The following is a 27,099-nucleotide window of genomic DNA, read 5'->3' as shown; positions in this document are numbered from 1 at the left end:
TCAAATTGAAATAATGTGTCAATGATGAAAATGAGATATTGGAAAATACAAAGCATAAACTTATGTTAAAACAAATTTAATTTCATGTAATTAGTTAGCAAAGATAATTATAATAAATCTTTACAATACAATAACTATATAATTTATTTGAGTGGTTTTGTTATTAACAAATTTTAAACAACAAATTAAAAGATTAATAATATTTTCATTAAATCAATAAGTATATGTTTTAGATTACAAAATATTAAAGTAGTTTCTAGTTTTTACTTTTTATTAATTGTATTATTTGAAATCATAATAATAAGAATAAGAATAACACATTGATTATTTGTTTTCATTTCTTATATATGATAATCTATAATATGAATTTAAATATTTTAATGATAACTAAGTTTTAATATATTATATTTAGCTATATTATTTTTTAAATTTTTAAATAAGTTTCTTCAGCTTGAGACTAAGTATTTGTAAGTTCATTTGATGGTCAAATTCTAAGTGTAGACTTTTCATTTTAATTTATTAACATTTATAAACATATTTTTACTCTCCTCAAAAAATACAATTTATAATTTTAAGTTTGATCAATCCACTTTAATTGATAAATGGCTCTATATAATGGCAAACTTTAAACTTTAAATTGTTCAGGCTACTATGTTGATCGAGAGGGATAAGCTTAGAAGGTTCCTTTAGGATGGGTATGCTACCTTTTTCTACTATGAGTTGAAGCATGGATTCCAGTGGCAAAGAACTCTGGATGATTTACAGGCTTTTGAGCAAGCTTGTATTAGGCTGAACAAAGAACTCAGAAAGAATATGAATGTCAGAAAAGAGGATTTGTTCTTGTTGATGCAGTTTCAAAAAAGTAAAAGTATCGTTTGGATGGAGGGTCCCTTAGGATGGACTGCTTGGATGGATATTCACTATGATGTTCTTAGTTAAATGATCTATCTTCTCTTCCTTTTGTCTTGATGTACAACTGATGCAGCTCTTCCGAGGTGAGGCTTAGGCTCCTTGTTGTTATTTGTGGTGACTAGTTGGTTCCTTTTTGTTTTTTGAAACTCTTATATCTAATAAAAAAAACTTTAAATTCTTCAATTTTATTGAAAAATAAAGAATTACAAAATTTAGACTATTTATTGACAGTCACAAAATGAACCACCCTTCCACCCACTGATTGTTATGAATTTGAATCCCTTGCCCACATTTTGTGCTATCATGTACAATTACAAATAGGTAATATCAGAAGTATGAAATGAGAGAGTGATTTGCGTACAAAAGAGACTCCCCCAACTTTAGAACCAAATTAGAGAAGGGGAGCTGAAGTAAGAGGGAACAAAGAGAAAGGGGAGTGAAGTTAACAATTAAAATCTTCTTTATTTTCTGTCAAATCAAGAGGAGTCCTTCAAAGTGTATCTGCATTGAGATCAATCTGTATAGTCTTTCAAATCTATCCAATGCATGCCATTGAGGGGATGATAGAATTTTCATCAACATCTGGATCTTTTCCTGAAGGCCAAGTCTGATAACATGTAAAAATTCAGCAAGCACACGATTAACTTCTATTTCAGCAAAACTAAGTAACTTCTTAAAAGTGAAGGTTGTTGAATGTATACCATGTAACTTGATAAAGCTTGTTAAAAAATATAGGCACGAGGGATGTTGTTTTTCTCATATATGTAAGCCCAATCTTTTGATTAACCACGGTCATCTCCTCCGTAAAATCTACACAAAAATTCAGAGATCTTGAAGCAAACTCCTAGAAGAATATTAATCATATCGAAGCTCCCTTTGTTAACCTGGTTTCTTAATGTAAACAATGATATAGAATGATGGTTAAATTGTAATGTTTTATTTCTATTATCAAAATTCAAACCCTTACTAAAATGTAATTGGTAAATATATCTATTGACCCATCAATTCGTAACTGGATCATGAATGCTAATAGTGTGAAAAATGTTAGAAAAATAGAGTGCACAATAACTGTTACCTTCTTATTATTGATACCAAAATCTCTTATGTCACGATGATGACATAAATATGCTCCAGTGTTGATGAGTCCTGTTTCATAATAATGGAAATAAAGCCCATTTCATTTATCATGTTCCTAGATAAACTTGATATTTCTCAACTATATTTCTCATTTTCCCAGGTGCACCATTGTAAATCATCACATAATTTGTGCATACACACCTGAAACGAAATAGAAATAAAATTGTTCCCTTGATCTAAATCAAAGATGATTAAAAAATGAAGAATGACCCACAAAATAAAATGAAAAGACAACATACTCAACCATTGAAGGAAACCTTGTGTACTGAAATGTACTCCAAAAGCTTTACACCACTTCAAAGGTCCTCGATACTGAATTATAAAGCACGTTAGCACAAATTTTCCATCTACAAAAAATCTAAGGCTTTACTATGGATATTCATTTGGAAACCTTCCAGTTTAGTAAATATTCAAAATCAAATAGAAATAGAAATAGAATGTTACCTGTGCCACTGGGTGTACTTTTGAGAGAAATGATAAGTGATTACATGATTTTCAAATATTTAAAAAAAAATGATATTACATTTCTTGGTAAAGCAGAATTATTCATGAAAAAATTAGCAGAAATTAAAATTGAACTTTAAAAAGTTAGAAAATATAAGAATATAATTCTGTGTGGATGTCACTTTGAGTGTTCTTGCTACAGTTCAGAGATAGCTTTAATGTGAGTTTTATCCCATTCTTCTAGAGGCCCTTTTGCTTTAAACTCAACATAAAAGATATACACAAGAAGTACGAGAACTAGTGACTGACCAAATCAATAAAAAAAGATTAATATTAGGAAAAAAAATTAAAGAAATAATTTTTTATTATCTAATTTTAGATAACTTTATGTTATGTGCCATAAGAAGTTTTTAGTTTAAATTAACTAAATATGCAAATTAGTGATTGAAAAGGAAAATAAATTTAATTAAAAAAAAATTAATGTAGGAAATAATTTTATTTCTTTTAATTGAAAAAAATTATTTCAACTATTTGAATTTCCTTTTTCAAACTTTATATTTACATTTAGTTTGCTTTAAAGTAAAATCTTTTATTCATAGTGGATACATAACTTAATTATGAACTTTGTTGAACCATATAAGGACACTCAAACTTTAAATTAATTAAAAATTTTGCAATAAAATTTAATTTAAAAAAATTACCTCTTAAATTGGATTCTTATATTTTTACATAGTTTTGCACACCACATTGAACACAACAAAGAATATATATTCAATAGAAATTAGTGGTTTGAAAAATTAACAAGAAATCAAATTCAGAATTTCAAAAGTACAAAATTTAATGAAAGAAATTTTTTACCTTAGTAAAGTAAAAATAAAAATTTACCAATAAATGATTTCACCAAAGTTTAATTCCAAAATCAATATAGAAAAACATTTTATATGTTGAAAATATAGTAAATCATAGGACAAAAATTGTCTCCTAATTAAATGTTAACCAATATAACAATAAAAGACAAATAAGATTGAAACAATAACCAATTAACTAGCTTCTACAATGGTAAGATTCAGTTGTTATAGAAGAAAATTGTAGCCAATTCAAGTCATAAAAAGGTTGGAAAAAATTCACATAGAACTCTATAATATTGCAAAAATTTTAAGTGATAAGATAAGATAAGATAACTAAATTTACATTAAAATTATATAAGAAAAAATTAACCAATTTGCAAGAAAAGTGGAGATTTCTAGAAGCAAAATTTTACACACAATGTTAAGGAGGCAACTCACCCTATAGAATGATGATATCAATTGCCAATGACATCTTAAATAGTGTTAAAAGTTAGGAAAACAAACATGTACTTCTATAAAACCTACAATTGAATGTTGAGGAGACAACTCACCTTGTAGAATGATGACATCAATTGTCAATTGTCAATGAAATTTTAAAATTGTGAAACTAAAACAAGTAAAAATAAATAAGATTTGGGGTTGTTATGAAAATAGTTAATTTATATGCACATAAAGCTCGTAGACTTGCAAAATAAAAGCCCTAGAAGTATCTAAAATAAAATAGAGGAAGAAACATACTACCCACTATCCTTTCTTGTAAAAAAATAGAAATAAGATTATTCTCATGAAGATTTGACATATTTTCAATATACTCAAGCTTTCACATATTGTCTAACCGACACAAAATCAAGAGCTTTAGAAATGGTTGGAACAAATCATTCTATCAGTTTCATCCTAAATAATTTCATATTAGAATTTTTGATTCAATTTTATAAATTATGTTCTAAATACATGTCATTAACTTAAGATGAGATAGGAATTTCATCCAAGTCTAGGAGGAATGACATTTTATAATATATTTCTTAAATGCTAAAAAAAAAACATATGAAATGAAATTTTTAATAAATACAAGAAATAAAATTGAACTTAAGAACTAGCAAAGCATAAGAGTATATTCGTCTTCACATAAATTCCATACCTTAATAACCTTGGTAGATCTTCCTCATGAAATACATTAAAAATATATAAAATGACTAAAATTTAGAAACAAAAATGAAATTACTAAATATGGAAAATAATGATTGAGTGAAAAAAAAATGATATATATATTTTTTACCTTTATACCCAACTTTATAGTGAATTTTGTTGTATCTTTGGAGGATGATTCTGTAATACATAAGAAACAATTTATAATATCCATTAAAAATAGAAAGTGATGAATGAAGACAAACCTAATAAATATAGAAAACAATGATTGAAAAAATCAACTTAAAAAGCCACTTGATTCCCAAAAAGATATAGTTGATTTAGGAAAAAAAAACTTACCTTAATAGAACAAAATAAAATTAGAAAGCATTTCTTCAGTTTGCAAAACCTTTATCTTTTTAGAGGATCTTTTATAATTTTGAAAGATCAAAAAAAAAAAACTCACATTTCCACTCTAATTAATTAAATGGAATCATTCACTAAAATATTTTAGAGAGTAAGTTAAAAGTAGTCTAAGCATCCTCTCCATGCATTATGTATCATGTTCATGGTTGGGTAATGTCTTTGCTAATTCTCCTTGATTTTAGCTTGTCTAGTTCTCCTTTACACTAAATACAAACAAATAATATAATCGATAAATATGAAAACTAATGATTTAAAATTTTAATAAAAATATTTTTAAAATTGAGAAAAAAATAAATCAATGTATTGAAAGAGAGAAATTTACATCTTTTGGCTTAGTTTTATTTTCTTGTTTTTTTGGGGGCTGCTTCTATTTTACACTAAAAATAATAATGAATATATTTCATTAATATAAAAATATATTATTGAAAAATCTAATAAAATATAGCTTTCAAAAGAGAAAAAAAACCATAACTAAGTTTATATTAAAATATAATTATATAAAAAATCAATCAACTTGCAAGAAAAGTGGAGATTTATAAAAGTAAATTTTGAGACAACTCACATTGAAGAATGATGATATCAATTATCAATCAAATCCTAAATAATGTTAAAAGTTAGGGAAAAAAAAAGTAATTCTATAAATCTAGAGAATTCCAAGGTAAGGAAAATTGTGAAAATATTGAAATTAGAAAAAGTAAGTAAAAATATATAAGATTTGATATGTTAGTTTGACTTATTCTCAATACACATTTATTGGTTACTCGAAGCAATGCTAATTTAACTTCTATACTAATTCTAAATTAGGAGAAAGATAAATATAAATATTATATTAAAAAAAATTACTTTGTATCTATATTTACATAAGTGCAAGATGCAAACCATTTCATTCTACTAAATTACAAAGAGACACAATTCCAAAAGTTACAACAATAGAAAATAAAGAAATAAAGAAACCTATCATCTATCTTCAAACGTCATCACAATGCTTAGATTATAAGACACCTACATTATCATTCCAATCAATTGAAAGACTCTAAGAACACAAATCTTTAGATTTGTAATCCTTCAACCTAGACAAATAGATATGAGATTCTTTTGAAGATTGTTTATGGATTTGGCTAACTCAAGCCCCTATTTTAGTCTTTAAGCCTCCTAGTGAGTTTTCCATCCCTATACATCTCTCTGAGCTCTTGTTTTCCCTGAAATTGCTTGGGATTTGGGCATGAAGACCTCGGTTCCTACACACTCACTATCGATGGTGTTCAATCATGTTCCCCTAGACTACCCCTTTTTGGTTCTACATCTAAGCCACCCCAGTGTGGTGTCTTGGTTTCTAAATTAGTGGTTGGGACATGCATCCATTCCAAGATTCTTCCTTCTCCTAGAATTTTTGCATAATTTATCTAATGCTTATCCTTGATCAAATCTCCAAAAATCTATTTATTTGATTTTATCCTATAGTTTGACCTTTTTATCGAAAGTTGATATTTAATTAAAAGAACCTGTCCCCCTTATAATTAAATAAAATCCCCACTTCCCACTTATCCTAAGTGTGAGCACATAAAACATTATTCCTATTATAGAAATAAAATAAAAGACATTTTTGTCTACACATGAATGCACAATTTTCTAGGTGGGAGGAATCTTCTATTTTAAAAATAACTTTAATTTTCCTTCACATATTTCAAACCCTCTCAAAAGTCAACCATTAAATGTGATTGGTTGAGATGCTTGTACACATGGATCACTCAAGATGCATTCTACTCCCTTGATTATGCCTCTTTTTCCTCTTAATCTTTACCATCCATTTTTCTTTAAAAAGGCAGGCTCTCTGCTCAATCTAAAGATCTTAGCAACTCATGCTATTGTTATGGTGTAGGTTTTCTTCGTGCTTTTGGAGACTTGGAGCATTCTTGCATTTTTTCATTTTAGCTTAGTTCTCATTCCACTTACATTATGGAATAATTTTTAGCTTAGTTTCCTTTATACTTTATCTTAGTTCTCTTTGTTAGCTTACAATTCATTTAGAATAGCTTATATTTGCATTGCATTTTATTCTAGATTCTTGGATATTGGCACTCTTGCCTCTACTCTTTGAATCTCTTGTTCTATGGTGCACCTTGCAAGGGTTGCATAGCTTGGTTCATTTGAGGGCCACCATCTCATAGCTTTTGTACATCATAGATAGAGAGCTATAAGTAGGCTCTTGAGACTTCCTCTTCCATGGGTTCTCTCAAGAATAATGGTTTGTAGAAGTGTGATACTTTATGTACACACAAAGATCATATATTATTTTTTCTCAAGAAATGGGATTTCTCTACTTGGGCTTTGAAAGGTTTGGTAAAATTTTTGGCACTGCCCAAAGGATGTTTTTGTATGTCTTTTTCCCTCAAGAAATACTTCCTATGTATCTTGGTATGTGGCCCATGGTTTTGAAGCAAGTTTCTTTTGCAACTTTGTAAATGACACCTAGGGTTTGACCCAATGGCTCATCTTTTTGGTGTTGTTTCCACCTAGGTACAACTTCTTGGGATTCCCCTCAAATTATGGGATAGAGAGGTCTTTAAAGGCATATCCAACTCATTTAGGGATTTTCTAGGTGTTGATGTTGTGACTCATAGCCAGACCCTCTTTATCTCTCTATTTATCAACCTCTAGAGTATGAGAACTCCATGCCATTCTACCAACTCTTCTCTATGACTATCCACCTTTCAAATTCTTTCCCTAAGGATTCTCTTACAAAGCCTTCTCTTCAGGTGGTTGTAGAGATTTTCACTCTCCACTTTTGGGCCCATGCCCATGTCCCTAGGTATTGTGCTAGAGAAGCCTCTCTGCTTTATAACTCCTTCTTAGATCCTTGTGCCTCCCTCCCTCCACAAGTGAGACTTCTTCTCTGATTTTATTCCCTCCACCCTCCCTTCAAAAGTTAGTTCTACCCCCATGTTGACCCTTTCCCTTTTACACCCTGCCCCCTCCTTCTGTTGGTTTCTTGCCCTCTCCCCATTTCTCCCGCTTTCTACCCTTGTTTTCAATAGCCCTCTTGCTTCCCCTTTCTCCTTCTCCCCTTCCCCTTTAGTATTCTCCCTCCCAACCCCTATTTCCCATTTAAAGTACCATAATTATATTGATGTGAGAATGTCCCAGAAGACTTGGAGGCATTCAAGTAGTTTTTTGACAAATAAGTTGGCATAGGACATCATTAGTGAGATCTAGAGAACTCTCGAGCACTTGTGATTCAATAAATATCAATAATTATGGTCTCCTAGAATATGAGAGGCCTTGATAGTCTACAAAATAGATGCTTGTTAAGTACCCTATTAAAGATCTGAACTTGGATATTCTATAACAAGAAACAAAAATACATGTTGCATCTTTCTCTACTATTAGCAAGTATATCTACCTTTCATCTCTAATTTTTTCTATCAAATCTAATGGGGCTTCAGGTGGGTTAGCCATTATTTGGAAGTCTTTCCTCTTGACTAGTTCTATTTTCTACAAAGGAAAGTAGGTCTAGCACATGGTGTTGTCTCATAATAATATAGATCTTGTGTGGAATCTAACTAATGTGTATGCACAAAATATGGTGGGAGAAAGGAAGATCTATTGTGAGAAAATCATTTTGGACAATAAGGACAATATGTCTAAATATTGGATGGTGATTGGGGATTTCAACACCCCTCCTTTCAATTCTTAAAAAAAGGTGTTATGATTGATTTTTTTTACATTATACCAGACTTACATAATTTATCTCAGAGGGGAAGCTCTAGGATTTGAACGTACATGTTGGAAGTTTCACTTGGTCCAACATGCACTCTAGAAACAACTTGATCCATGTTAGGTTAGACGTATGCTTTCTATTCTTAAATTGGAACATCATTCATGATTTCTCAATTTTTGGTATTGTTAGGTTTTTTTATGATCATCATTGTAATTTTTTTTTTTCAAATGGTACCCTTTGGTTCAACAAGATAAGTATCATTTTCTATTTTAAAATATGTGGACTCTTAACCCAAATTTCCCCACTCATTTTAAACAATGGTGGAATTGTAAACTTATTGGTACTGATATGTTTCGTCTTGTGGGTAAACTAAAAGTTTTGATGGAACATCTTAAACATTAGAATATTTTTTCTTTTGGAAATATTTTTGAACAAAATGATAGAATAAAAAACAAACTATATTCTTTACAAAAGGAGATGTAATCCATGGGATGGGACTAGGAAAGAGACAAGCAAGAAAAGTCTCTTTTGTCTGATATCCACAATATCATTCTCAATAAAGAGACATTTGGAAACAAAGGTTCAAGATCTAATGGATCAATGATGGAGAAAAAAATTCTAGATTCTTCCATCAATCAATGACGAAGCATAGGAAAAGGAACTCAATTAGAGATCTAGCCATAGAGCAAGGTAATATTAATAAAAAAGTGGAAGTGGTACACAAGGTGGTCCCTCACTTTTAAGACCCACTTAACCAACCTCCTCAATCATCTTTCAGAAGCTAGAATGACCAATTTTCTCAAATGTGCTCCCACTTGTATCCCCTTAGAATATCTTCTAAAGTTAGAGAAACTTGGTACTTTGGAGGAGGTTAGAGTTCCCACCTCTGTCATGAGCCCTTACAAGTCATCATGGCCAGATGCTTTTCTTTCATTGTTCCTCATAAATTACTAGGATATAGTGGGAAAATATGTGTTTTGGGCAGCCAAATATTTTTATACTTTAGGGGCTATTCTTAAACAGATCAACAATACCTTTATTTCTCTATTTCCTAAGGTGACCAAGACAAACAATTTGAAGGATTTTAGACCTATCAGCCTTTGTAATACCTTATATAAGATTATTTTTCTAAATTATTGGTTTCTTGCATCAAACCCTTTCTAGATCACTTGATCCACCCTCAATAGAAAGGTTTTGTTCCTAGGAGGAAAATAAAAGATGTTATCGTTACTATTAAAGAAGTGATTCACTTTATGAATAAAGGGGACAAATAAAGTACGATACTTAGGCTTGACATTCCCAAAAACAATTGACATGGTCTCATGAGAATTTCTTATGGAGGTCCTTAAGAAAGTTGGATTTAGAGAAAGAATCCTTTAGCTGATAGAGGAATGCTTAAAAAATGCCTAAGTTTTCTATGCTAGTCAATAGCTCCCCAAGGGGTTTCTTTAGTATCTCTAGTGGTCTAAGAGAAGGTGATCTTTTATCTTCCTACCTCTTTATCAATTTAGCTGATATTATTGGTTGAGATATTAGTAGAATGGTAGATGCTAGTACTATTAAATGCTTTAACCCCTCTTCTATGATAGAGATTATTTCACACTAGTAGTTTGTGGATGACACGCTAACAAGTTGAGAAGCTACAATAGTTGGCACAATATATTGTACTATACCCTACCTTTGGGTCAAAAACTGAATTTGTTTTAAAGTCTTGTATAGTATTTAATGTCCCCCAGAGTTCCCAAAACATTTCTTTTTAAATTATTGGTTGCCAGATTATCGTTGTTCCCATTTTTTTATCTTGGTATGCCCTTGACTTTTTCTAGGGTGGACAATAATGTTTGGGCTAGTTTTCTCAAAATAGTTTAGTTAAAACTTATATTTTGTCTTCTTAGTAATGTTGGGAAACTCTAGATGCTAACGATGAATCTTTAGAGCTCTACTCAATATGTTACATCCCTATTTCATATGCCAATTCTTTGGACCAAAAAGTTGGATACTATCAAAATATATTTCCTATGGACTAAACTAGAAGAAAAGAAGAGGCTCTCATTTGTCAAATGGAAAATGGTCTTCTCTCCTAATGATCAAGAAGGCCTGAATATAAGGGACTCCCACCTTATGAACTTGGACTTCATATTGAAGATTGGATGGAATATGATGAAGTCAGATTTGGACTAGGCCAATATTTTAAGAGAAAAGTATCTTAATAATGTGAATGGGATCATCCTGTTGAAGAACCCCCTTATATAAGGGTTAATTATGTAGAATATTCTAAAGAAGACTATCCCCCTCCTCACTCAAGGTTCCTCTTGGGAGTTGGGTAATGGGGATATTGGGGATTTCTAGATGAATGTTGGGGCACATATGCTTACTTTTGACTATCGCTCTATGTTTCCATCTCTAAAGGATGTCCTTATCAATAGACTAGGGTTCAAGGTTAGGGACTATTGGGAAAGGTAGGACTACATGGTGAACTAGAAGGTTGACATCAATTGGTTTAAAGCTGATTTAAAACTACTTTCTTCTAAATTTTTAATTCAAATGAATACATTAAGATTGTATCGACTAGAACAAATGGATGAAGTCATATGGAAGAATTCCAAATCGAGAGATTATACTATTAAAACTAGTTTTAAGATACTAGTTCCTAATTGGCCAACCTTATTTGATTGAAGAAGGATTTGGGATAACAAAGCCATTCCTAAAGTTAAGTTCTTTAATTGTATTGTATGTCATAACAAGATTTTCACTCTCAAAAATCTCCAAAAAAGATGAATTTAAATTATTAATAGGAGTGTTATATGTGAAAATGATGCTGAGTCTATAGTCCACATCCTCTTCTCCTAACCTTTTTCTTGGGAAGTTAGCCATATCATAGCTTGTTAAAAGTTTATTGGTGTTGGAATAATGAACCTAAAGATGTCTTCAATTCTTGAAGATCCCCTTCTCCTCACGCCTTTATCATTGAGCTATGGAGACAATGTCTTTTAGATGATATTTGGTGCCTATGGAAGGAATGCAACAACATGATCTTAAGGGAAACAAGTGAAAATGCTAAATCAGTGAGCATGGGGCATATCCAAAATGTGAAGGAGAACATGAAGACCCTTTATCCTACTAACCATGGTTCGACATCATATTCCTATGATAGGGAGGTTGGTAGTCAATGGGGCTCGTTGGATAACTTTAGAGCTTTTAGTATTAGTAATCTGATATCAACTTTCAAAAGAATATTAAATAGTGGGTAGGTGAAAGTGGCATTTTGAGAAGCTCAAAAGAGGATTTTTTGGCATCTTACTAGGTGAAGTTTGGGGTCCAGACTCCTTATGTGGCTAAACTCCTAGCCCTTTACCATGGGGTCTTAGTGCTGACTAGGGAAAATGTGAAAAAGGTAATCAGAAAAGGGGATGCTTTAAACAACATCCATATTTTAAAAGATTTGGCAAAGATAGGTTGGAATGGTAGGGATGTCATTGTAAAAATAAAACATATGGTAAGAAACTTAGAGGAGGTGTCATTTCAACACACCTATCATGAGGGAAATCATGTTGTAAATATGTTGGTTTGTGTGGGGAAATAAACTAAGGGGTTCAAAATTTGGGATGACTCTCTGTCCATCCTAGTGGAGGTGTATGAAGTGATCTTTCATGATAGCACATAAATCATGCTTTAATAAACTTTGCATTATTATTCTTGATGGGGTCCATTTGGTGAAGCATTTTAATGAGTTGGATTTCTATTTTAGTTTTAGAGTTTAATTTGACTACAAAGAAAAGCTTGGGTTTGGTCATCTTTCCATTTGTGGGTCTATTAGTTTTTGAAGCAATGTGTTTTTACTACTTTCATTAGAATAAAAGGATAGGAGACCCTTATTAGATTGAGCCTGATGAATAGGGAAAGTACTAACATAACAAGGAGCTCTGAGAGATCATTGAGTAGTATAGTATAAAAAATTATATCATAGACATGAAGGTTTATAATCTAGAGCTTTCTTAGAAAATTATGGAGTCGTGGGATGGCGGAAAGGTTACGATGGGTTGTGTTTTGTTTTTCATCACCCTAGAGTCCATCTCTACTATCCCTTGGTTGAGCATGGATGGGTCAAGATTATGAGAAACACCAAAATCTATTTCAAAGATGCTAAGGAGAGGTTTAGGAAGTTGGGTTAAAAAATCCCAAAATTGTATCACGGATTCAACAAAGAGGTGATGGAAGGGGTTTACAAGGCCTTGGTGAAGGTTCTCGTTCAAATTTTCACTTGTGAAGGAAGGTCAAAAAGATTCACTCCCATAGTTTTCCTATGCTGAATCATTTTCACAGGAATGATCTATTTTCTTTTTCATTTTGGATTACTCATCCCTTTCCCTATCTATCCAAAAATATAAAGTCCCCACTAAAACATGACTTTAGGGATTTTAGTTAGACTTTATGATTTCTATTGGTATATGACCCTTCAGTCCTCCCATGAGCTTAATAAGAATATTTTCAAGGTCATTTCCTCCACAATGAGACAACATTGCACACTTTTCACATCAAACAATTCTTCTAGTTTTGTAGTTGCGACTCTTCCTCCCCATAAATCCAAGAAAGAAGAATAACCTTACAATAGAAAGGATGATACTGTGGAGGTTTTGGAGGATTCAAAGAAAAAATCCTTAGCCATTAAACCTTATCTGATCCTAGACACCACATCTTACTTTTTTGCTCCTCTTTCCTTGTCTTCTACAATGTACTCCCCCTCGCCCATGGTGTATTTAAGCTACTCAGATGATCCTTGTGCATCTAGAGAGCCCTCTCCTAGTGTGGTTCCAAAAAATATGATGGCTCAATTTATTTGGACATTCTAACCCTCCACTCTCTAGAGGTGACCTCTTGTTATAATCAATTTAAAGTGGTGGCTAGGTGGCTTCTTTTTCAAATGCATACAACTCACATAAAGATTAATAGGCTAGAGCCAATTACTGAAGCTGAAAGAGTTTTTTTTGGTTTGATGACTAGTCATAGGGATCAAGTCACATGGGAATTGGGTCGAGAGATGGGAGAAAAGCTCAATAGCTTGGAGAAGCTAGAGGAACAAGTGGAGGATATCAAGGATAAAGTACCCCATGAGGAAGAGAGGAATGCAATGCTAAAGACCTTGATGTCTATCAAGAATGTGCATGCCCAATTGGGAGAGAAAATTAATAATTTGGCCTCCCATAGAATTCAATCCTTGACCAAGATGGAAGGGGAAATATGGAGTTTGAAGGCATAGCTAGAGGAGAGAGAGGAAAATAGGAAATGGAAGGAGGAGACTCTAAGAAAGGAGGAATGACAATACCAGATCTCCTAGGGTTTTATTGAGTTCAAGGTACAAAATAAAGGGGTTGGTTTTTTCTCTGGTAACTTGTGTTGATTTTGGGTCCCTTTGGTTTTAGGTGCTGGTTCTCAATGCTATGGGCTTTCTTGCTTGGTGGTACTTACTAGTAGGTGTGGTGCAACATGGTTAAATGTGGTTGCTGGTTTGGTATATTACGGTCTTATGAGCTAGAAATTTTTTTTTTCATGCTATATACTAGTGGCAACTTAGTTTGTTTGAAAAATCTTTTAGATGGCTAGGGTATTTTTTTTTACCTAGCATGGTTTAGTTTAAAGTTTTTGTTTTGGCTTAGGTGTAGTTGCTAGTTCTAGTTATGATTTATTTTTGGTAGGGTCATTGCTCATGATCCTTTGGGTTGTATGTTTAAGACTTGATGTTACTTTAATTGTTATGATTTCAGACCCTTCCCATTTTAAATAATCATAAATTATTGAGTTGACTTTTTAGATAAATTTATTACTAATTTTTTAATAGAAGTTATAGAATCTAATGAGAGCCTCACACATTTTCTAGGTTATTCAAAATCATGAATTTTTTCTAACATTTTAAATTTTTAATGTCTATGAAAACTAATACAAAGAGAACAATAGTATGAAAATAAAATTTAATAATACTCATTAAAGATGAATCTAAGGTTTTCTATATGGAGAGAGATTTCTTTTACTATATATTCAAAGTTTTACTTTGGAAAGCTCATTTTTTATATTAGGTAAGTGCACATACATCAGCCACCAAAGAGGGGTTTTAAGATTTTAATTTTCTTCTAATAATTATAAAAGTACATCTCAAATTAGAAACTAAAGATGGTGGCTCTCAACAATTTTAGGTGCAACAACAACAAGACTTATACTACTTTAAATCTTCCTCACTACTATATTATTTAATAAAATGTTGAGATTAAGGAGTTGAGAAAGGTGGGCTACACAAAGAGGTAATATATTAATTAGAAAATTATAGCATAAAAATGCATTGTGCCACAACAAGTTTATAATATTTTAGTACTTTTTTTCTTTAACAATATTCAACAAGATTATTGATCTAGTCAAGAGGTAAACAATGTACAAACATTGGTTAAACGTCCTCCCCTAGAGATATTTAGCTCTTATAATTCTACATCATCTAGATGAAATTTTAGATAATCTCCCTCCAATATTAGCTATAAGGTCATTATTTAGGTCTCCCATTTTTCTAAGATTCAACCCCACTTTTGTTTTTGGCTTGCAAACTTTGTCCCAAATAACTAGGCTCATCTTCATTTTTTCCTCATTGCTTGACCATAAGAAGTTTATTTGTATTTTTTCCAAGATATCCTTGAAGTGGCCTAACATATTGAACATGGATAAAAAATACATTGGAATCCCTTGTAGAGATGCATTAATGAGTTGGAGTTTCCTACCATTGCTATGAACCTTACCTTTCTAGCCCACAAGTTTCCTTTGCATTCTTTCCACCACAACTTTCCAAAATTAAGTAGTGACTTCTTTCATTGTAAGGGGGAGACCAAGGTTTGTTTCTAGAAGGGAAGCTCCTTTACAGTTGAGTTCCCTAGTTATGGCATTGCTAAAAGTTAACATTCATGTTAAAGAAATACAACTTACTCTTTTGATATTTTATGTACTAACTAGAAACCTCCAAATACTAATTTAAAATATTCTTCAAATATTTTTCTTCCCTTATAAAAGATATCTCTTAAAAAATGGTGTCGTCAACAAGTTGTTGTAGAGCCTACGGGGACAAAGAAGTAGCTAGTTTGACTCCTAGAATCTTCTCGTGAGTAGCCATAGTAAGGATGTTCCTACCCAAGACCTCTACCACCATAATAAATAAGTATAGTGATAAGGGATAGACTTAGAGAAGATTTGTAATAGAATTAAATAACTCCCTCAGTGATGCATTGGACAAGACCAAAAATTGGACTGAGTTGATAACAACCTTAACTAACATAATTATCCTCTCTCCAAATCCAAGTTTTTCCATGATTTTTTAGTAGAAACTCCCTTCTAAATTTATCATAAGATTTCAAAATATCTAACTTTAACACCATACCTAGATTTATACTCTTCTCTATGGAATGAAAAAACTCATTGGTGGTTATCACCTCATCAAGAATCTGGAAAATCATTATGATTAGGACTAATAACTTTTTCAAGGAAAGGTTTTATGCAGTTGACCAGGACCTTTGATAGGATCTTATAAATATAATTAAATAGACTAATTGGCCTAAATTCCTCCTAGGTAGGTTAATCTATCTTGGGGACAAGAACAATATAATTTTGATTCAGTTCTTTGAGGATTCTACATATCCTTATAAAGTTATCATCCATGTACACCACATCATATTTGATGATTTTCCAGAATTCTTGAAAGAAGGAATGGGGAAAACCATCTAGTCCTGGTTCTTTATAATCTCACATATTAAATACCTCCTCTTTAACTTCTTCTTTTGAAACCTTTCTATTTAGGTCTTTGTTCATCCTATCACCAATCACTGTATTGATAATACTAAGCAAAGCTTCTTCAATGTTAGGTTTCTTTTGAACTAGGGAAGGGTTATAAATTCTATTGAAGTATTGTGTGGCCCAAGTCTTAATATATTCCTCATTAGTGAGTTCCACATTATTATTATCAAAGAGCTTAGTTGATTTCTTTTTTGAAATGTGCTCTACAATTTTAGAGTGGGAGTTGGCTAAAGGAGCCAAAGAGATTGAAGTGTGTGGATCAAAGAATGAGAGTGCTCATACTATGGCCTCAGGTTTGGAAGGATCTCTATAGGATGAAAGTAGCAAGCTTCCTAGTGAGTTTTCCATCCCTATGCATCTCTCTCAACTCTTCTTTTTCTTGAAATTGCTTGGGATTTGGGCATGAAGACCTTAGTTTCTACACCTTCACTGTCAAAGGTGTTCAATCATGTTCCCCTAGACTAGAAATCCATTTTTGGTTCTACACTTAAGCCACCCTAGTCTGGTGCCTTGGTTTCTAAATTAGTGGTTGGGACATGGATCCATCCCAAGATTCTTCCTGAGGAGTTTGGCTAGGTTTGATAACTCGCATGTTGGTAAGTTTGGTGGGAGGAGACTATAATCATCTAAAAATGGTCATCTAGACTATGAGCCCCCTTTCTAGTATTTTTGCATAATTTATCTAATGCTTATCCTTGATCAAATCTCCAAAAATCTATTTATTTTGTTTTATCCTATAGTATGGCCTTTTTATCTGAAGTTCATATTTAATTAAAATAACATGTCCCCCTTTTAATTAAATAAAATCCCCACTTCCCACTTATCCTAAGTCTGCACACATTAAGCAATATTACTATTATATAAATAAAATAAAAGGAATTTTTGTCTACACATGAATGCACAATTTTCTACATGGGAGGGAATCTTCTATTTTAGAAAGAATTTTAATTCTCCTTCACACATTTCAAACCCTCTCAAAAGTCAACCATTAAATATGATTGGTTGAGATGCTTGAGCACATGGATCACTCAAGACACATTCTCCTCCCTTGATTATGCCTCTTTTTCCTCTTAATCTATACCATCAATTTTTCTTTAAAAAGGAGGGCTATTTCCTCATTCTAAAGATCTTAGTCTCTCATGATATTGCTATGGTGCAAGTTTTCTTGGTGCTTTTGGAGACTTGGAGCATTCTCACATTTTTACATTTTAGCTTAGCTCTCATTCTACTTATATTATGGAATACTTTTTAGCTTAGTTTCCTTTATACTTTATCTTAGTTCTCTTTGTTTCCTTAGATTTCATTTAGAATATCTTACATTTGCATAGTATTTTATTCCAAATTCTTGGATATTAGAACTCTTGCCTCTACTCTTTGAATCTCTTGTTCTATGGTGCACCTTGCAAGGGTTGAATAGTTTGGTTCATTTGAGGGCCACCATCTCATAGCCTTTTCATGTCATAGATGGAGAGCTATAATCTGACTCTTGAGACTTCCTCTTCCATGGTTTCTCTCAAGAATAATGGTTTATAGAAGTGTGACACTTTTTGTACACATAGAGACCATATATTATTTTTTCTCAAGAAATGGGCTTTCTATACTTGGGCTTTGAAAGGTTTGGTAATATTTTCAACACTACCCAAAGGATGTTTTTGTATCTATTTTACCCTCAAGAAAGACTTCCTATGTATCTTGGTAGGTGGCCCATGGTTTCAAAGTAAGTTTCTTCAAAAACTTTGTAAATGACCCTTGGATTTTGATTTGATGGCTCATCTTTTTGGCATTGTTTCCACCTAGGTATAATTTCCTTGGATTTTGCTCAAATTATGGGACAAATAGGTCTTTGAAGGCATATCCAACTCATTTGGGGAGTTTCTAGGTGTTGATGTTGTGACTCATAACCAGACCCTCTTTATCTATTCTAGGTTTTGCATTTTTTGTGGTCCCTAGGACTATACTTCTAGTTTTTGTGGTCCTCAAATATAGATTTTTCTCTATTTCTCAACCTCTAGAGTATGAGAACTCCATGCCATTCTACCAACTCTTTTCTATGAATATCCACCTTTCAAATGCTTTCCCTAAGTATTCTCTTGCAAAGCCTTTTCTTAAGGTGATTGCAGATATTTTGGCTCTCTACTCTTGGGCCCATGCCCATGTCCCTAGGTATTGGCTAGAGAAGCCTGTCTACATTGTGCCTCCCTCTTAGGTCCTTGCACCTCCCTCTCACCCTAGGTGACTCTTCTTATATAATTGTCTTCCCTTCACCCTTCCCTTATAATTTAGTTGTATCCCCTAGTGACTATTTCCCTTTTACACCCTACCCCCTCCCTCTATTGATTTCTCACCCTCCCCCATTTCTCCCACTTTCTCCCCTTTTTGGCAATAGCCCCCTTGCCTCCCCTTTCCCCTTTTCCCCTTCCCCCTTAGTATTCTCCCTCCCACCCCCTATTTCCCTTTTAAATCCCCATAATCATATTGATGTGGGAATGCACCGAAAGATTGGGAGGCATTTAGGTAGAGTTTTGACAAATAAGTTTGCAAAGGACACCACCAGTGACATCCAGAGCATTATTGAGCACTTGTGATCCAATAAATCTCAATAATTATGGTCTCTTATAATATGAGAGGCCTTGACAGTCTACAAAAATAGATGCTTGTTAAGAATCCTATTAAATATGTAAACTTGGATATTGATCTATTACAAGAAACAAAAATACACAATGCCTCTTTTTCTACTATTAGCATGTATATCTACCTTTCATCTCTCTTTTTTTTCATTAAATCGAATGGAGCTTCAGGTGGGTTGGCCATCATTTGGAAGTCTTGCTATTGACTGACTCTATTTTCTACAAAGAAAAGTATGTCCAACACTTGGTGTTGTCTCATAATAATATAGATCTTTTGTGGAATCTAACTAATGTGTATGCACAAAATATGGTGGGAGCAAGGAAGATATATTGGGATCAAATCCTTTTGGACAATAAGGACAATAGTTTTGAATATTGGATGGTGATTGGGGATTTTAACACCCCTCTTTTCAATTCTAGAAAAAGGTGTTATGATTGATTTTTCTTACATTATACTAGATCTACGTAATTTATCTTAGAGGGGGAGCTCTAGGATCTGGACATACATGGTGGGAGTTTCACTTGGTCCAACATGCACTCTGGAAACAACTTGATCTGTGTTAGGTTAGACATATGCCCTCTATTCTTAAATTGGAACATCGTTCTTGATTTCTCAATTTTTGGTATTGTCAGGTCTGTTTCTAATCATCATTTTATTTTTTTCAACTGGTACCCTTTGGTTAAACAAGAGAAGTATCCTTGTCTATTTAAAAATATGTGGACTCTTAACCCAAATTTCCCTAGCCATTTTAAAGAATGGTGGAATTGTAAAATTATTGGTACTGATATGCTTCAACTTGTGGGTAAACTAAACGTTCTAAAGGAACATCTTAAACATTGGAATTCATTTTCTTTTGGAAATATTTTTGAACAAAATGATAGAATAAAGGACAAACTACACTCTTTACAAAAGAAGATGTAATCCATGGGATGGGACTAGGAAAGAGACAAGAGTTTCTTTTTTATGATCTTCACAATATCATTCCCAAGGAAAAGACCTTTTGGAAACAAAGTTTCAAGATCTAATAGATCAATGAAGGAGACAATAATTCTAGATTTTTCCATCAATCAATGGTAAAGCATAGAAAAAGGAACTCAATTAGAGATCCCACCATAGAGAAAGGTAATATTAATTGAAAAGTGGAAGTGGAACATAAGGTGGCCCCTCACTTTTGGGACCAGCTTAACCAACCCCCTCAATCATCCTTCAGAATCTAGAATGAAAAATTTACTCCAATGTGTTCCTACTCGTGTCCCCTTAGAATACCTTTTGAAGTTAGAGAAACTGAGTACTATGGAGGAGGTTAGAGTTTCCACCTCTATCTTGAGCCTTACAAGTCTTCATGGCCAGATGTTTTTCTTTCATTGTTCTTCATAAATTACTAGAATATAGTTGGAAAATATGTGTTTTGGGAAGCCCAATATTTTTCTACTTTAGGGGCTATTCTTAAAGAGATCAATAATACCTGTATTTCTCTAATTCCTTAGGTGACTGGGGAGAACAATTTGAAGGATTTTAGACCTATCATCCTTTGTAATACCTTATATAAGGATTTTTTTCTAAATTATTGTTTTCTTACATTAAACCCTTTCTAGATCACTTGATCCACCCTCAACAAAAAGGTTTTGTCCCTAAGAGGCAAATAAAAGATGTTATCATTAATTTTCAATAAGTGATTCACTTTATGGATAAAGGTGAAAAATAAAGTATGATACTTAAGCTTTACATTTCCAAAGTAATTGACATGGTCTCATGAGACATGTTTATGGAGGTCCTTAAGAAAGTTGGATTTAGAGGAAGAATTCTTCAACTAATAGAGGAATGCTTAAAGAATGCCTATGTTTTTTGTACTAGTCAATGGCTCTCCAAAGGGTTTCTTTAGTATCTCTAGTGGTCTAGGACAAGGTGACATTTTATCTTCCTATCTCTTTATTAATTTGGTTGATATTATTGGCCGAGATGTTAGCAAAATGGTAGATGCTGGTACTATCAAAGACTTTAACCCCTCTTCTATGACAAATATTATTTCACACCAATAGTTTGTAGATGACAACCTGATAGGTGGAGAAGCTACAATTGCTGGCACAATCTAGTGGACTATACCCTAGCTTTGGATTAGAAACTAAATTTGTTTTAAAGTTTTCTATACTTTTTAATGCCCCCTAGAGTTCCCAAAACAAAATTTATTTGATTATTGGTTGCCAGATTGTCACCTTTCCTGTTGTTTATCTTACTATGCATTTGAATTTTGCTAATGTGGACAATAATGTTTGGGCTAGTTTTCTTGAAATAATTAAGTTAATTCTTATAGCTTGGAAGGGAGCTCTTCTTAGTAATGTTGGGAAGCTCCAAATGCTAACGATGAATCTTTAGAGCTCTAATCAATATTTTACATCCCTATTTCATATGCCAATTCTTTGGACCAAAATGTTGGATACTATCAAAATAAATTTCCTATGAACTGGACTAGAAGAAAAGAACAGGCTTTCATTTGTCAAATGGAAAATGGTCTTCTCTCCTAAGGACCAAGGAGACTTGAATTTAAGGGACTCCCACCTTATGAACTTAGCCTTCATATTGAAGATTGGATGGAATGTGATAAAGTTAGATTAGGACTAGGCCAATATTTTAAGAGGAAAGTATCTCAATAATGGTAATGGGATCATCCTATTGAAGAACCCCCTTATATATGGGTTGATTATGTGGAATAATCAAGAGAAGACTATCCCTCTCCTCACTCAAGGTTCCTCTTGCTAGGTGGGTAATGAGGATATTGGGGATTTATGGGTCAATGTTGGGGAAGATATGCCTACTTTTGACTATCACTCTATGTTTCCATCTCTAAAGGATGTCCTTATCAATAGACTATGGTTCAAGATTAGGGACTATTGGGAAAGGAAGGACTGCATGGTGAACTAGAAGGTTGACATCAACTAGTTTAAAGCTGATTTGAAACTAGTTTCTTTTAAACTTTTAATTCACATGGATACATTAAGATTGCATGGACTAGACCAAATGGATGAAATCATGTGGAAGCATTCCAAATTGGGAGATTATACTATTAAAACTAGTTTTGAGATACTAATTCCTAATTGGCCAACCTTATTTGATTGGAGAAGGATTTGGGATAACAAAGCCATTCCTAAAGTTAAGTTCTTTAATTGGATTGTATGTCATAACAAGATTTTCACTCTTGGTAATCTCCAGAAAAGAGGAATTGAAATTATTAATAGGAGTGTTTTATGTGAAAATGACGTTGAGTCAATAGTCCACATCCTATTCTCCTACACTTTTTCTTGGGAAGTTAGCCATATCATAGCCTATTCAAAGTGCATTGGTGTTGGAATAATGATACTAAAGAGGTCTTCAATTCTTGGAGATCCCCTTCTCCTCACCCTTTTATCATTGACCTATGGATATGGTCTCATTTAGATGATAGTTGGTGCCTATGGAAGGAATGCAACAACATGATCTTAAGGGAAACAAGTAAAAATGCTAAATCGATGAGCATGGGGCATATCCAAATTGTGAAGGAGAATATGAAGACCCTTTTTCCTACTAACCATGGTTCTATGTCATATTCCTATGATAGGGAGGTTGGTAGTCAATGGGGCTTGTTGGATAAATTTAGAGATTTTAGTACTAGTAATCCAATATCAATTATCAGAAAGAATATTAAATAGTACAAGAAATTATACAACTCAGTTCTTCACAAGATAAGTATACATACAATACTTGATATTTACTATACTTCACACTTTTTTTGATCAAACATCAAAATTTGCATCACATAAGTCCTGCATAATAGTTCACATCACATCTATAACATCTCATGACTTCTACATAACTACGCAATACAAGATCTTTATTTATACCTTGCACATTCACAAATTGCTACACAGTTGGCTTTCATGTCTTCACATCTTTGACATAATATAAAATAACTTATGGAATATTATCTACATAGTCGACTCATCATGACTTAGTAATTATTTTGTAACCAAAATAATTCCTCAAGTTGTACAACTCTATTTACTAATATACTCTATCCTTCTTTGTTAAATACCCAGACAAGTATTTTAATTATAACTTGCATCATACTATCCATACAAATTTTCTCTCTTAACCACATCATCATTATAGTGTCATGAAGCTTCCCTTAAGTGTGTATAAGCTAACTCTTGAAGAGTAATCTGTACACTTAAGATTTGTTCCTTGTATTGTTGCAAACTATCTAACACTTAGATAATTTTCTAACTCTAAATACAAAAATGAAATACTGAATGTATGTTGCCATAAATCAAAACCATCAAGACATCTATCTAACCATATTGCCAATAACATCCCCCTTTGACATTGATGGAAGAATTTGGTAAAATTGGCTATGTCCCTAAATGATCTCATACATTAAAACATAAAAATTAACTACAAAACTTGCATTTAAAACATAAGAATTTTATTCATGTTTTGATGGATCATTACATTCCTTATCACTCTTTTACATTGATACATACATAAGCTCCCCCTCACATATATATTCACATGTAAAAAATTTTCTCTACATAATACTTCCTCTTTGACATCAATGACAAAGGTGTCAAAAATTGTATCACAAAACTTGTTGCTTGTTGATGATCAGTTCGTCAGTCTGGATATAAAATCTGCAAAATAAACATCAACATGTCTAAGTCCTTCCATTTGCCTTTGATTGTATCTGAGATACTAATGAGTGCAAAAAGTGCATAAGATGCCACTTCAACTATGCTCAAGTTAGTATAGGTAAACTTGTCATAGGAATTCTTCACTGTAAGACATTCCTCCAATTGCCTTTGCAAAATGACAATTTTGGGTAACAAATATTCTTTTAGAATAGAGAATCTCCTTAGTACCTTCTCCTTATAAAACTCAATGCATCTAATAGAATTTTGGATCTTCTCAAATTTAGTTTTAGAATCTTCAATTCTGACCTCTAGTTCCTGCAATGTAGTAGTGAGTGTTCAAAGCTTACTCATATGTCTTTTGATCTTTGCATCAAAATTTGATAAATAATTGTAAGACATTGTGCATTGTCCATACAAATTCTTACCTTCATCTAATCTCTTCCTTAGCTCCTTTATATATACATCTAAGGTTTTCATATCATTCTTAACATTTGTGCATACCATGTCAAATAGTCATGCGTCATGCTTTGTTTTCACTTACACTACTACTACCTCAACTAAAGTTGTGAACTCCTCATCAAAAGTCTTCACCAACACTTTTTCCTTAACCTACAAGTCTAGATTTTCTATATGCAATGATATTGCTGATATTGCCAATAATATTTGCTCCATATCCTACAAAAGGATTCTCCTTTACACCCACAATTATGTGTGTGCTATCCACTTGTATGGATTCAATACCCATAACAATGTGAGGTGGTGAAAGTTCTTGATGTGTCTCCTTTTCATCTTCTTTTGCCTCTACATATACTAGACTATAAGCTTTGGTCTGTGCACTCAACTTAGGTATCAATGACATATATTTTACTATAGCCTCCTCTATTTCTTGCCTAACTTCCCCATAATTTCCTCCCATCAGAATAGTTGCTCTTCTTTTGTTCCTCAACAAGGGCTAAACACCCTTCAATACTCTATGAAGTTCCTCTTTTGATTCAACATCGCATAACTTATTTATTGATATTATTCTCATGCTCAAATCTTCTTCTAATATCATTTTCTTCATATCAACCAATGTATTGTATAGGTCTTCAAGAATCTTATTTTATATACTCTCAAACTTTTTATTCTTCAAAGTCAGATTTATTATGACAACATTCTCTAGCTATCTTCTGTCCATACTATTGTACATACTATAATATTTATTTAATTGAACAAAATTATCATCATTTATAATCTACATATTTAGATTTTCTACCTTTGGTTTCCATGCTTTCTTGCATGTTGTTGTCCTTGCTTCCTACACATCTTGTTCAGAAGTCTTTTTTGGGCATGTTATGTATAGACTATGGGCTAGGAAACTATGCCCCCAACAAGAATTGTTACTTTAGCAGGCTCCTTGAATTGGAGGGCTAGCCCCCTACCCCCTATGGGGCCAGGGCTATCAAGTTTCTCAAATTTACTACCCTAAAATTCAGCTAGGTGGAATTAGCTTACCTTGCTGAATAGTAGGGGGGCATCAGTTCATTAATGTGCTCCATAGATTTTTGAACAAGCCTGTCATGTCCCCTTTTCAAATAATTAAAAATAATAATCTTTTCTAAGGCAGGCAAGCCCAAAAAGGTGAAGTTTCAGAAAAAGGGGATAATATTTGGAAGCTAATGGACTAATAAATGAAAATTATTATTAAAATATGTTTTATTAACCCCTCTTGGATGTGAGTTAGGGTTATGCCCTCTTTTGAAGGTTTGGAGGCATTTTGGGCTCATTCCAGAACTTGATTTTTGCTCATTTCTTTGTTATTCTTCAGAGGCTGCCAAACCTGTGGAGAAGGAGACAAAAGAACAAGAGTTTTTAGGTTTTTAGGAACGATAAGGATGGGATTTTGAAGCCATTCCATGTGCATGCTCATGTACAGTTTGCCTTTGTGTTGAACAGTGCAGATTTGTAGTTTTTTGGGTGTGTTTTTTGTAAGAGTTTGGTGTTTCCGGTTGAGTATTTCATATCAGTTTGGATTGCTGCTATATTTCAAAATTTTAGATATTAAAATAGAGCTGAATATATGTATTTGGTTGTGATTATACTTCTATGATAGATTATTAGTGTTTTTGTGGTGTTTCCGGGCTATTCTATGTTGTTTTCGGGAGCCCGATGAGCATTGTTTTTATCCTCCGTTTGGGAGCTACTATGTAAATGTTATAAAGATCTGAAAATGTCATTTTTTAGGTTATTATGCTGCTGAAATTTCTATAAAAATGTCCACTTTCAGATTTACTAATAACATGTGAAGCTGTGAAGTTTTTGGCACTATTTCCGGCATACCCAATTTGGGGTTTATTGAGAAATTGGTGGATCTTTGAAAGATTGGTTTTTTGATCTTAAAGATCTGATTAGAGGCTTGAAATATCATATGAAATCAGAAAAGAGACATTTTAGTGGTATCAGAGCTATGATCTTGCCAGCCTGAGGGATTGTAGAAGTTTGCATGTCAGTTTTGACAACTACCCAAATCTTGCATGTCAAAATTTATGGTTGCATGTTGCTTCTAATCAGCTGCATGTCAAAATTTATGGTTGCATGCTACTTCTAATCATTTTCATGTTAGTTCTTGGTGAATTTGGTGGTTGCATGTTGCTTCTAATCATCTGCATGTCAAAATCTATGGTTGCATGCTACTTCTAATCATTTGCATGTTAGTTGTTGGTGAATTTGGTGGTTGCATGTTGCTTCTAATTAGCTGCATGTCAAAATCTATGGTTGCATGATACTTCTAATCATTTGAATGTTAGTTCTTGGTGTTTGAAGAAGTTATAACCTATTAGGGTTACACTCTACTTTATCCAGAATGGACAGGTATAGTACAGAGTCTCAGAGGACACGATCTTGGACAATTGATATCCAGAGTTAGAACAGTAGAAAGGATGGTTATTTGGACATTCGGGATAAACTTATGAAAATAAGCAATGACATATCTGAATAGTTGGTTGAGCACCACTGTATGATGAATGACATGTTGTCTGACCCAGCTAAGGTGGATAAGTTGACTGGATTTCTATTTGGCAAATTTTCTCATAGGGCAGATGACACAATTACCAAGAACTTGCATGAGGAGTTTGAGAAACTAGCTTATAGCAGGGAAGAGGTCTCAAATTCAAATCTTCCATAGGAGGTAGTGGGTTGAGATGATGATTATGAGGATGCTGTTGTGCATGATGGTGAGATACCTAGTAGAGATGAGCAAACATTGAGCATTCATGACTTTACTAAGAAAGAGTACCAGGCACAGTTAGATGCTTCATCCAATAAGGTTGAGGCCGGTAGTACTTCACATCTTAAGAGTACACAGTTGGCTTTCAAGGAGTCATGGTTTTATTTGGCTAAG

Source organism: Cupressus sempervirens, chromosome 5 (genome assembly GCF_028749045.1).
Source record: "Cupressus sempervirens isolate cs-2001-9-10 chromosome 5, ASM2874904v1, whole genome shotgun sequence".
Classification (NCBI taxonomy): Eukaryota; Viridiplantae; Streptophyta; class Pinopsida; order Cupressales; family Cupressaceae; genus Cupressus; species Cupressus sempervirens.
This window is presented reverse-complemented; position numbering follows the sequence as displayed.